Source organism: Nuphar pumila, chromosome 13 (assembly GCF_984573655.1).
Source record: "Nuphar pumila chromosome 13, dmNupPumi1.hap1.1, whole genome shotgun sequence".
NCBI lineage: Eukaryota > Viridiplantae > Streptophyta > Magnoliopsida > Nymphaeales > Nymphaeaceae > Nuphar > Nuphar pumila.
In genome coordinates, this window is record NC_143261.1 from 30,255,094 (window position 1) to 30,267,210 (window position 12,117).

At 37.6% G+C, this 12,117-nt stretch overlaps 1 long non-coding RNA gene across 1 annotated transcript; it reads left to right on the forward strand.

Annotated features, from left to right (window-relative positions):
• Positions 1-2,322: 2,322 nt before the first annotated feature.
• LOC149818240 (uncharacterized) lies at positions 2,323-3,000 on the forward strand. Its single transcript, XR_016427419.1, has 2 exons — positions 2,323-2,623; positions 2,722-3,000. It is a non-coding gene; the product is annotated as an uncharacterized LOC149818240 (long non-coding RNA).
• Positions 3,001-12,117: the final 9,117 nt, after the last annotated feature.

Here is a 12,117-nt window from a genome sequence, read left to right on the forward strand (position 1 = left end):
GCTCAAATCTCGCCTCCTACTGTTTACTATGACAATATCAGTGCCCTTCACTTAACCATGATAATATTTAACAGTAAATCCAAGCATATACAAATTGATTTGATTATCATTACGTGAGAGAAAAAGTTGCTCAACGATTACTTCTCACCAAATATGTTTCATCACATCTCCAACTTGCTGACCTCTTCACCAGGCCTATTGGGAAGGCTCAACTTGCTTCTTTTTTACACAAACTTAGCCTCCACACTCGGCTATGTTTGAGGAGGGGTAATGATATGGCAACATTCTAGGCGTGAATCAAGGACCAGATAAAAGTAATACCAGTGCAAATAAAGGCAATGATAGAACAAAAGATAACTTTGGAGCTACAGATAAAGGCAATAACAGAATTACATCAAAGATACGAGATGACCACAGCTTGTTCACCTCATATCTCTCAATGAGATTTATTGGTGATTGGCTGTTGCCATTTTTTGTTAATGTAAATTCTGTATATATATATATATATATATATATATATATATATATATATATATATATTCTCTGAATAATGTTCTAAGAAACAAGATGACAATCAGAGAGCCTCAGTGCTCCTTTTAACCGTGGATGTAGGTTCAACATTTGAACTGAACCACATTATATCTTTGTTCCTCTCCATTGTTTGTTCTGCATCTTCTTGCAACATTTTTTATACCCCCTACCCCACAAACCGACTGATTTTGCTCTCATTCATACCGTTGTAGAAAGGGGAGGACCATCGGGGTTTGCGGCCACATCTCCCCTCTTTTGTTCCTCTTACGAGTGCGCGATAGGGCTGATTTTGATATCCACATTCATATGTCATTAAGAATCCTAGCATCATTCATTTAGATTTAGAGATTGCATATTTAGTTGGCCAACTCAACCCTACCCCTGATGGCTTTGATACCAATGGTGATCTTAGGGTTAGGAAAGAGAGGCCTTCAGCAAGCAAAAAAGGGTTCCATCCACATTTGGTACCTCCCTCCGAATATATTCCCTCCGAATATATGCAACAAATACAAATAAATAGAAAAAATATACACCAAATATGAGAACAACTCGTAATCAACAAGGATTTTTCTTTTTCTTTTTTTTAGTCTTTACTTTTTCTTTTTGCATCAGTTCAGGTGAATGGTTGAATCTGTATCCTCAAGAAAGTAACTCTAAAATTCTTCGGTTTGCTTATTGGAATTCGACTCATCTTTTTTTCGATCTAATAAGTTATTTTGTCCAATTTCTAAGTAACTGGAATTTATCAGTATCATTATGTCCTAAGTAAGCAACAATTTGTCAAATGACAACTGGCAAAACAAAGGAACAATACATTAAGCTATGAAACATGCAAAACAAATTTCATGAAAAAAGAAATAAGAAAAACAGATTTTCAGGAAAGCATGAGACAAAAGAAACCTAAGATGAAAAGTAAGCAAGTAAAAGTCCGAGACGATGCAAGAAAAAGAAAACAAAAGATGAGTGATTTAGAAAAATAGAGCCCATACAATAAGAGAATTCCACAATAATGAAACTACAGAAGATGATGTTTCCGTACAATTTTCGGGAACTAACAAAGAATTAAGGAAATCAAAAGAGATGAGTATCTAGGTATACAATTGATCTACTTTTGTAAAAATCATTTCACCAACAACTGCCTTGTAAATTCTTCGTGTAACCAATGTAATTGGCTGTGGACGATCATATGGTATGCATTCCCCTGCTGCAATTCTAATTGAACTTCAAGTCAATTTATTATTTCAGGTCTTACCTTTGAGTTGTATCTGGCAATAGCGAAGAGGGTTGCCACTTCAATTTGCTTAAGCTGGCTCTGGTATCTTTCAATTGGGTTCAGTGATTAACATTTTCGAGCAATATGATGAGAACTGAAAACTTGTAATTCTTTGTGGTTTGCCAATCTCTCTCTCTCTCTGCCCCCAAAAGATCAACACTTTGCAAGTTCCTAAATTAATAAAGTTTGGGAGCTCGCAGTCCGGGGGAAGTATGAAATCCACAAGTTCTATGGATTTGGTACTTCCCACTTGTTTGGCAACACCAGGGGACATTTTTTCATACACTTGCAAAGCAAACACTGAAAAACATAGTATAGCTATAGGACAGTTAGAGACGGAAACACAACCTAAGGGTATGTTTGATGGCGCGTCCCGCGCGTCGCGAAGGAAGAAAAGGCCAAAAAGACTATTTTTTTTTGGCAAACATTGGACGCATTGGAAGCGTGGAACGCCATCCGCCGCTTCCATAAAAGCATGTTAAAATCGTTCCACCCCCACCCTTGTTACGAAAATAACAAGGACGAGAGGAACAAATTAAAAAAAGAAAAACATTCTCGACGGGCGCACCTGACCCTCTCTCTGTGCAGCGGGCGGAGGCCACGATGGCTGTGGCGGTTTATCATCGGCGTCGGGCGGTGGCTCCGAGTAGCTGCTGAGTTTTTGGGGTGTTGAGGTTTTGGGATTCTATGTGGAATTTGACGTGTTGGGTTGGGCAGATAACTAGAGCGTGAAGGCGATTAGGAGGAAGACTACCAGGATGGGGCGTATGCATTACCTGCGCCACATGCCTCGTCGGTTCAAGAGCAATTTTAGAGAAGGTAAACTCTATGGCATCGTATGAATTGTTGTTGTTTTGTGTTTTTACATGCGAAATGCAATTTTTCTGATTAGATTCCACTTTCGTTTGTTGATTTAGGAACCCAAGCAGAACCAAGGAAGAGGGAAAACACAACATCGTCTTAGAGCGGATCGATTTTGTTTGAGAAACAGCAGAAATCCGTGATGTTATTCTCATTTTGTATTTCTTTTTTGTGCTTTTCTCTTTACATTTATAGACAAAATATGAAGGTGGGCAGGTTATTTGAGTCATTGATTATGTTAGGATTATCAAATTTTTGTAATGGATTTTAATTTTGAGTCTTTCACGTTATGTTAAGACATCTTATTTTATGGGGTTAGTGTTTTGGTTTCGAAAGTGTCTTTTGCATAGCGTTCACTGCTATTAATTTCACTGCATGAATGGTTGTTTTGCATTGATCGCATATTAGACTAATGTCATTGGTTGCTGCAATTGGAATTAACTGTTTTCTTCACTCTATTTGTTATACTAAGCTCAATTATTTCAAACATGGTTTGATCATGATTCTGGAGGCTTTTGATGGTTAATTTAATCTAATTGGCCAAGATCACTATTGATCGATAATTAGGTAGCATTTGGGACGTTGGTCAATAATCTTGAGACTTCTAGGAAGCAAACTGCAGGTGCTGCTTGACAAATAGTTGCAAGAAGAGTGATTGATTGGTGATTCCTTTTGAAAGCTTTTTCTGGTGGTATGAAATTGTTTGGTTTTGATCTATGTCACATGGGTACTCCACTTTTACTCCCATACCATAGCCCTTTACATGGTACTAGTAATGGGAAATTCCATGTGAATACTTGTATCCCTGTTTCTGCATTTGTATCCATGCAACGTACCTTGTGATTTGCTTATAATTTGAAAAACTAGAGTTATGCTTGAAATCTATAGTTTAGGAATGGAGTTGACTGCAAAGAATGTTGTGAGTGTGTCTCTATGTTTGTGAAACACATTGGATGGTGGAGTCTTAGTCATAGTATTATAAACGTGGAGCTTTAGTATGGCCATCTTTGTGGCCTTGTTAAGCAGTAAGCTTGTGTGTCTTGAGTAGGGCTTACACTTTTCGGCGAAACCTTGGCACAAAACCTTAAAAGAGGGAGATACCTGGGAAGATAACTATCATGTCCTAAGCTGATGCAAAACTATGCATATTGTAATTTTTTTTTCAAATATTCACCAAACTTCATATCAAGATTGATTAACTGTTATAGTTTCACATTTTTCTTGACGTGTTGAATTTTCTCTTTCTATGCTCAATATAAAATTTGTTTTTTAGCCTTAAGACATACCAATTGTTCATTGTTGTTGAGTGATGAAGATTACCAGATTAAGACAAGGTTTTTATTTGTTGGTGGGCTTTGTTGTTTGAGATGAAGAGAGACATGACAAGAATGCATCAACTGTTGAAAGTAAAATGGTGTTTAGTTACTTTTGTGAGAGTAAATTGGAAATATTGACATATGTATTGAACAATAATTGGCAATTGGCTTGGGGGTTATTTGAGAGATAATAAAACTTTGCTGGGTATGTTAGTTGGTTTCTTGGATGGCTACAATTGATGATGATGGAGAAGAAAGACTTTGGTCGGTGGGTTTTGGGGGAACGGGTAAATGAAAAGCAGGCAATTGATATAAAATGAAAGTTTCTATTTTTGTAAAATTTTAAGGCACATGTTACAATTTTTGCTTTTCCCCTGCCACTCCCCAGTTTCCTGTTTATTTTTACCAACACATTTTTACGCCACCATTCACATTGCAGTAGTTGTACATTTTGCTATTATGAAATTTAAGACTACATATCTGTTGGAAATAGTAACATATCGGTACTTAACTGGCATGGGAAAACTTGTTGCAATAGCAGCCTTAATAGGCTGGCACTACATGAAACTGGAGCTGTTGGATTCTCTTGGAACCTACTATGTCGCATAACATATCTAGCTTTAAATTCAGGCATACAAAAATAGATGGGGCTGCTGGCTTGCATACTCCACTTGAGTTTTAAAGTTTTTGTTATCTTTGTTTAGTATTTTTGTTACTTTTAATGGGCTTTTTGATGTCGTAAACTTATTGAAATGTTGCATGCATGAAACATGATGTGAATTCTTCCACTGTTAAAATTATCCTGTTCATGAGTGTGAATCTTCCAAAAGCCAGGTCAAATGCATTTACTAATGGATGTTCTATTTTCCCTGGTCTACGTGATTAATTTAATCGTTATATTAAGATTTTTCATTTTTGGAAGGAAAATTTTCTTTGCTGCTTAAAAAGAAAAAACATGCACTTTCAAGAGATTCAGTGACATTGCAAGTTGTAATTTTTATTGCATTTTCGTTATTGATTTTTGAATGTAATTGACAAATGGGTTATATACAATATGACCTGATCTGCTCTCCTTGGAAGCAAGTCACAACCATAGTATGTGCTTGTGCGTTATTTAGTTTTTCAACATGATTTAATTGGCATCATATGGATGTATGGTGGATTATGGTACAGTTTCACAGATTGCACTGACATTATCTCAAAGTATAAACCTTGTCAATCAATGCTTGTAACTCGCATTTGCTGAGTCCTATTTGCATTTTAATGATGAGTCCACAAATTAGCATAATGTCTATGAACTTGCTTCTTTGATTCTGTTGCATCGTCAAACTTGCTGCATGCACAGGCTGATTTATGCTGGCAAACAATTGGCTAATGACAAGACGGCTCGTGAATACAACATTGAGGATGGTTCTGTTCTTCGTCTTGTGATCGCTCTTCGTGGTGGTTGTCACAAGTAAAGATCATTCATCACTGCGCTATTCATACATGATAGTTAAATATTGCAAACCCATATACTATCTATCTTTGCATGATTTTGGTGATTTGCATTCTACATAGACGAACATATGACTTTGCATAATCTCTGTGAAGGCCTAAAACTTTTTATAGGCAAATGGATCCGAAGGTGCTACCTGATGAAGGTTTCATATTGCTGTTAAACAAAAATAGGCATTCTTTATTGGTTTCTATTTTTGTTCTCAAATTGAAGTTGCCTTTGTAATTCTAATATTTACTTATGGAGTTTTTGTATCTGATTTTGTTGCTGACATACAACCAGACGTATTACTTAAAATCCATGCAAATTCTCGTGTTCTATTTTTTGCTATAAAACATTTTTTAGTAAAGCAAGCTATTACGATTATTCGGATGTGGCTTGGGTAAAAACATACATATTTGAGGTAAAATCCAATTAGAGATCCATATTCTGGGCAAAAATCCAATTTGAGATTCATATTCGGGGCAAAAATCTAATTTGAGATCTATATTTGAGGCAAAAATACATATTTAGGGCAAATATCCAATTCAAGATCCATATTCGAGGCACAAATTTATATTGGGGCAAAAAATCCTATTCGAGATCCATATTTGAGAAAATATCCATATTCATGGCAAAAATCCAATTCCAAATCCATATTCATGGCAAAAATGCCATTCAAGATCCATATTCGGGGCAAAAATTCATATTTGGGGCAAAAATCCAATTTCAAATCCATATTCATGGCAAAAAATTATGATTTTATATATCATTTCGTAATTGGATTCATATCCGGGCAAAAAACCATAATAAACTGGTTAAAACATGTAAAATGGTGGACGGATCGGGTCATACGATTCAAAACAAACAAAGTAATTCAACCCATTATCCATGATTTTCCAAGTTGTCTTCACATCAGCATCAAACAATGGACATTTGGAACATAACATCTGAGTAGGGTCCAAACAAATGTTGAACTTGAAACCGTTGTTATAGAACAAACAAAATCAATGTTCTGTTTAGTCTTTTTTGTTCATTTTGTGCAATCCTGAACAAGCCATCAAACATACCCTAAAATAACAACAAAATACCAAAAATGCAACTTAAAACAACAGTAAAATGTCAAGATAACTTAAAATAGCTGCAAAATACCAAAAAAAAAGAAGAAGCTAACATAACATAATAGTGAATTCAAATAAAGAATGAACTGGTGCCTCTTACCTCTCAACAGAATACGAAAGTAATATCCTTGGTGCAAACCACAACAAATCGGCTTGTTTTGAATGTCCCCTACTGTTATATAAACCTATGTTTTTTGGACCCGGCTGGTAAAGTAAACGGGAAAGGGAGAGAGAGGAAGACAAAGGCTCTAGGGTTTTTGGCAGAGGTCATTGAAGGAGTCAGACGATAGTTGAAAAGAGTCGTTGGGAGGGATGTCAGGGAATTAACGCGGAAGCAGGAGAGTCGTCGGAGAGTTACATCGAATTTACCTTATGGAGAAGGTAGTCGGTTTGTGGCATCAGAGTCGAGTTTTCCCACCTCAGCACCCTCAACGCCTGTTTTTCCACGCTCCCAAACACCCTCAGATGCTGTGGATTCCACAACACCCACACAGGTGATCTTCGACGGTCAGCTCCCTAACAGAGACTTGATGATTTTGCAAGTTGAGCACGATTTATGCAGTTAACATGCTCCACCTTGTAGATAATTGGGGCAGGCTGGATCGACTCCATCACAGTTTGACCAAAGCAGGTTATATGTTCCCCCCCCGAACAGGGCAGTTAGCTACATCTCATGTTCGGGGGTCCCAAAGAGCACCACCTATGTAAGCATGTGTGTCTTGTATCCCCATGTTTGTCAGCATTAATTAGCATTGGAGTTTGATGCGATTGCAAAGACTTAAGTACCCTCTCCTCCATTGGTGAAAAAAAAATGATGATTCTTGAAAAGGAGTGGTTGTAAAGACTTAAGTGCCCCGAAGATGATTATTTAAGACCCAGTCTCTGTACTGCAGGAATATCTGAGAAAAAAATCTCCCCTGGAGATGGCCATGAACATCAACCCTCTCACTCTCTCTCTCCCTTCTATTTCTGCTTCTATGCACATCCAACAGAAGATCTTACATTGCTCCATCAAGAACCGGCTGACCTGCACATTGACTGCTGTGGAGCCTGATTCAGAGTTTTTACCCTTACAGGAGGAGGGTTTGGGGGTTCATCCCAGCGTGGGTAGCATCATTCAACTAAATGAGTTGTAGATCCTGATTCAGAGTTTTTACCCTTATAGGAGAGGGGTCTGGGGGCTCCTCCCAACGTGGATAGCATCATTCAACTTAAGAGTTGTGGAGTCTGATTCAAAGTTTTTACCCTTACAGAAAAGGGGGGTCTGAGGGCTCCTCCCAGCGTGGGTAGCATCATTCAACTTGAAGAGTTGTGGAGTCTGATTCAGAGTTTTTACCCTTACAGAAGGGGGGTCTGAGGGCTCCTCTTAGCGTGGGTAGCATCATTCAACTTGATGAGTTGTGGAGTCTGATTCACAGTTTTTACCCTTATAGGAGGAGGGTTTGGGGGCTCTTCCCAATGTGGATAGCATCGTTCAACTTGATTTGTTGTGGAGCCTGATTCAGAGTTTTTGCCCTTACAGGAGAAGAGTTTGGGGGCTCCTCCCGATGGTCATCCGACGAAACAAACTTGAGCCATCAAAAATGTCTGTTTGAACTTTTCATCGTCATCTTGTTCTTCTTCCTTCTCCGTAAAACACTGTAAAACCCTCTCTCTCTCTAGAGAAGAAATCAAGGGAGACAAAGAGTTCCCCCTGGAGAAGGCCATGAACATCAACCATCTCACTCTCTCTCCCTTCTCTCTCTACTTCTGTGCACATCCAACAAACGATCCTACATTTCTCTATCAAACACAGACTGACCTGCACACTGACTGTAGCATCGTTCAACTTGATGAGTTGTGGAGCCTGATTTAGAGTTTTTGCCCTTACAGGAGGGGGGTTTGGGGGCTCCTCCCAGCGTGGGTAGCATCATTCAACTTGAAGAGTTGTGGAGTATGATTCAAAGTTTTTACCCATTCATGTTTTAAGGCATTTAGATCTCATGTTTGAACATCCACGCATGTGCAGTTTGCTTTCATCATGTTCAATTGCTTTCTATATTATACTTTGAATTCTGGTGTATTTTAGATCTATCAATTTGTATGTAACCAAAGCTCATTTTAATCTAAATTTTTTACTGCAACTTCATGCATATGTCTTCATTCTCTCCACCAAAAATCAGATCATTCTGAGTTTGTTTGACCCACTTTAAAAATCGAGATTCAGAACCTGTTATTTTGCATCGTCAGGATTTTAGCAGAATCAAGACCAACTTACGGGAGTGATTTCTCCCTAACCAGAGATGATCTTTTCGATCCGTAAAAAGGGTTGTTTTTTAAATTGAATCTAGTTTGTTCATACCAAATTTCAGCGATTTTTATGGTGCTTTCATACCAGTTTTGGGTCAAAAACCATAACCCTGCCACCCTGTGTCATTTTAACGGCTCAGATTTTGATCCATTTTGTTTGAATTTTATTTTCCTAATGGGAGATCATTTTTCAATTCTGTAAAATGGGTTTTTTTTGTTTATGTGTCTAGTTCATCCCTGTAAATTTTCAGAATTTTTCATGGTCAATTATTATTTTATTTTGATTAAATAGCAGAACCTTGTATCAAGATTTTATAAATGTTCTCATTTTGGCCCCCATATCATGACTGTTGTAGCACTTCTTCAACAAATCACTATTTGATTGGCAATATTCTTCAGCAAATCGTTGTTATGATTTTTTTGGGTCTCCAATGAGTCCCTACTATGATTTGTAGTATTTTTGGGTCTCCAACGAGCCTCACAATGATTTATAGTGTTGTCCGGTCTTTTAACTATGATTTATAGTGCTTTGGGGTCTCCAACGAGCCCCATAACGATTTGTAGTATTTTTCGGTCTTTTAACTATGATTTATAGTGTTTTCGGGTCTCTAACGAGACCCACAGCGATTTATAGTGTTGCTGGACCTCGCTATAGCGATTTATAGTGTTTCTCGCTAAACACTACAGCGATTTGTGATACAAATTGCTATCCGAATCAGGACCAACTTGTCAGGGCCATATCTCTCTAACCAAAGATCAGATTTCAAATCCGTAAAAAGTGGTGTCTTTGTTATGAAGTCTAGTTTATTCCTGTAAATTTTTAGCGATTTCTATGGTCATTTGATACCTCATTTAGATCTAAAACCAGACCCCTATCAGTCTACCTTATTTGAGTGACATAGGTTTTTATTTCATTTTGTAAGAGTCATATCTCCCCAACGGAAAATCATTTTCTAAATCTGTAAAAGGGGTTTTCTTCCTCTATGTGTCTAGTTTATATCTGGAAAGTTTTATAACTTTCTATGCTCATTTGATATTTCAAACCTATTAAAAACCGAGACATGTCTCCAACAAGTTATAATTAACTTCCATCCACTCAGTTAAAAGGGAATAATAACATGTCTCGGTTTTTAACATGTTTGAAATATCAAATGAGCATAAAAAGTTATAAAACTTTTCAGATATAAACTAGACACATAGAGGAAGAAAACCCTTTTCACGGATTTGGAAAATGATCTTTCGTTGGGGAATTATGACTCTTACAAAATGAAATAAAAACCTATGTCACTCAAATAAGGTAGACTGATAGGGGTCTGGTTTTAGATCCAAATGGCGTATAAAATGACCATAGAAATCGCTGAAAATTTACAGGAATAAACTAGACTTCATAACAAAGACACCATTTTTTTACGGATTTGAAATTCGATCTCTGGTTAGGGAGATATGACCCTGACAAGTTGGTCCTGATTCGGATAAGCGATTTGTATCACAAATCGCTATAGTGTTTAGCGAGAAACACTACAAATCGCTATAACGAGGTCCAGCAACACTATAAATCGCTGTGGATCTCGTTAGAGACCCGAAAACACTATAAATCATAGTTAAAAGACCGAAAAACACTACAAATCGCTGTGGGGCTCGTTGGAGACCCCAAAGCACTATAAATCATAGTTAAAAAACCGAGCAACACTATAAATCATTGTGAGGCTCGTTGGAGACCCAAAAATACTACAAATCATAGTAGGGACTCATTAGAGACCCCAAAAAATTATAACAACGATTTGCTGAAGAATATTGCCAATCAAATAGCGATTTGTTGAAGTGCTACAACAGTCATGATAAGGGTGCCAAAATCAGAACATTTATAAAATCTGGATACAAGGTTCTGATATTTAATCAAAATAAAATAGTAATTAACCATGAAAAATTTTGAAAATTTATAGGGATGAACTAGACACATAAACGAAGAGAACCCGTTTTACAGAATTGAAAAATGATATTCCATTAGGGAAATAAAATTCAAACAAAATGGATCAAAATCTGAGCCGTTAAAATGACACAGGGTGACAGGGTTATGGTTTTTGACCCAAAACTGGTATGAAAACACCATAAAAATCACTGAAATTTGGTATAAACAAACTAGATTCAATTTAGAAAACAACCCTTTTTACGGATCAGAAAGATCATTTCTGGTTAGGGAGAAATCACTCCCGCAAGTTGGTCCTGATTCTGCTAAAATCCTGACGGTGCAAAATAACAGGTTTTGAATCTCGATTTTTAAAGTAGGTCAAACAAACTCAGAATGATCTGATTTTTGGTGGAGAGCATGAAGACATGCATGAAGTTGCAGTAAAAAATTCAGATTAAAATGAGCTCTGGTTACATACAAATTGATAGATCTAAAATGCACCAGAATTCAAAGTATAATATAGAAAGCAACTGAACATGATGAAAGCAAACTGCACATGCGTGGATGTTCAAACATGAGATCTAATGCCTTAAAATATGAATGGGTAAAAACTTTGAATCAGACTCCACAACTCTTCAAGTTGAATGATGCTACCTACGCTGGGAGGAGCCCCCAAACCCCCTCCTGTATGGGCAAAAACTCTAAATCAGGCTCCACAACTCATCAAGTTGAACGATGCTGCAGTCAGTGTGCAGGTCAGTCGGTGTTTGATGGAGAAATGTTGGATCGTTTGTTGGATGTGCATAGAAGTAGAAAGAGAAGGGAGAGAGAGTGAGATGAGGTTTTACCCCTCTCTTGTAAGGGTAAAAACTCTGAATCAGGATCTACAACTCATTTAGTTGAATGATGCTACCCACGCTGGGAGGAGCCCCCAAACCCTCCTCCTGTAAGGGTAAAAACTCTGAATCAGGCTCCACAACAGTCAATGTGCAGGTCAGTCCTTGCTTGATGGAGCAATGTAGGATCTTCTGCTGGATGTGCACAGAAGCAGAAAGAGAAGGGAGAGAGTGTGTGAGAGGGTTGATGTTCATGGCCTCCTCCAGGGGAGATTTCTTTCTCAGATAATTCTGCAGTGCAAAGACTGGGTCTTAAATAATCATCTTTGGGGCACTTAAGTCTTTTCAAGAATCCTCCCTTGATTTCTTCTCTAGAGAGAGAGAGAGGGTTTTACAGTGTTTTACGGAGAAAGAAGAAGAAGACTTTGAAGAGTCAACATCATCCTCGACTTTCTGGATGGAGGACATGTTTGTCCTTTTTTTGAACTGTTTGTTTTTTCTTTT